Below are 1,173 nucleotides of genomic sequence, written 5' to 3'. Positions count from 1 at the left end.
CTGGACCCTAAAAAGGGAGGGGAGGGGGTCCAGAGTGAGTGAGAAGCTGCGTTCTTGTGATGACGTAGAGGGGACCTGGGTTCCTGAGTCATGGGACAGAAGGTGAAGGGGCCTAGTCCCGAAGCATGTGGGTGGAGCCTGCACCTTCCCTTCTGCTCATCGTAGCTCCAGTACTGCTCTCTTGCTCGCCTTTGTGCGAGGATTTATGGAGCACTTACTGCATACAGCTATGAGGGAGCTGGCCTCGCACTTGTGCCTGTATCATCTCCTCCTCCCCCCTGCACATACCGTCTCGTATATACCCCCAGGCGTGCAAACGCCTGTGCACATGTGTGGGCAGACAGGCCCCACCCAGCCCTCACCGCACTCCCCTTCCCCCTAAGGAGTGAGCCCAGTCCTGACTTCCCGGCGCTGCTGGTGGAGAAGCTGCTTCAGGAACACTTGGAAGAGCAGGAGGTTGCGCCCCCAGGTGAGTCCGCTATATTGCTGTCATTTCTTCCCGTTGGGGGCCGTGATTGCTGATTCCTGGATGCTGCCGGCATCAGCAGGCCGGTTGCAGTGGGAGGCAGCCACAGTATCCAGTCAGTGCTCAGGATGCATTTGTTTTCCTGTCCCTCAGCGCTGCCGCCTAAACCCCCCAAGGCAAAGCTGGCCCCTGCAGGCCTGGCGAATGGAGGGAGCCCACCCTCCCTGCAGGATGCCGAGTGGTACTGGGGGGACATTTCAAGGTAGGTTGCTGGCAGGGGGTCAGGAACCAAGGAGGTGTCACAGGTCAATCGGGGTCTCCAGGTGGCTCAGCAATCCCAATGTTGGATGTCCCCACAGGGAGGAGGTGAACGAGAAACTCCGGGACACTCCCGATGGCACCTTCCTAGTCCGAGATGCTTCCAGCAAGATCCAGGGCGAGTACACGCTGACCCTCAGGTGGGGGCCTGTCCCTGGAAGGATGGCCGGGGGTCACAGGTCATGGAGACTGGGAGTTCAGAGGGATGATGGAACATGTGTGGTTTCAAGGATGGGGAGCTGGACGCGGTGGCTCACACCTGTAATCCCAGCACTTTGGGAGGCTGAGGCTGGCAGATCACCTGAGGTCAGGAGTTTAAGACCAGCCTGGCCAACATAGTGAAACCCTGTCTCTACTAAAAAATAAAAAAATTAGCCGGGCGTGGTGGC

General features: G+C 58.7%; 1 long non-coding RNA gene across 1 annotated transcript; it reads left to right on the top strand.

Moving 5' to 3' along the window:
* Nucleotides 1-376: 376 nt before the first annotated feature.
* Nucleotides 377-925, top strand: LOC105513844. The gene is made up of 3 exons (XR_001002089.1): nucleotides 377-469; nucleotides 620-728; nucleotides 826-925. It is a non-coding gene; the product is annotated as an uncharacterized LOC105513844 (long non-coding RNA).
* Nucleotides 926-1,173: the final 248 nt, after the last annotated feature.

Source organism: Colobus angolensis, unplaced genomic scaffold (assembly GCF_000951035.1).
Source record: "Colobus angolensis palliatus isolate OR3802 unplaced genomic scaffold, Cang.pa_1.0 Scaffold10577, whole genome shotgun sequence".
NCBI classification, from domain to species: domain Eukaryota; kingdom Metazoa; phylum Chordata; class Mammalia; order Primates; family Cercopithecidae; genus Colobus; species Colobus angolensis.
The sequence above is the reverse complement of the archived record's forward strand: the minus strand, read 5'-3'. Positions and strand labels throughout refer to the sequence as shown.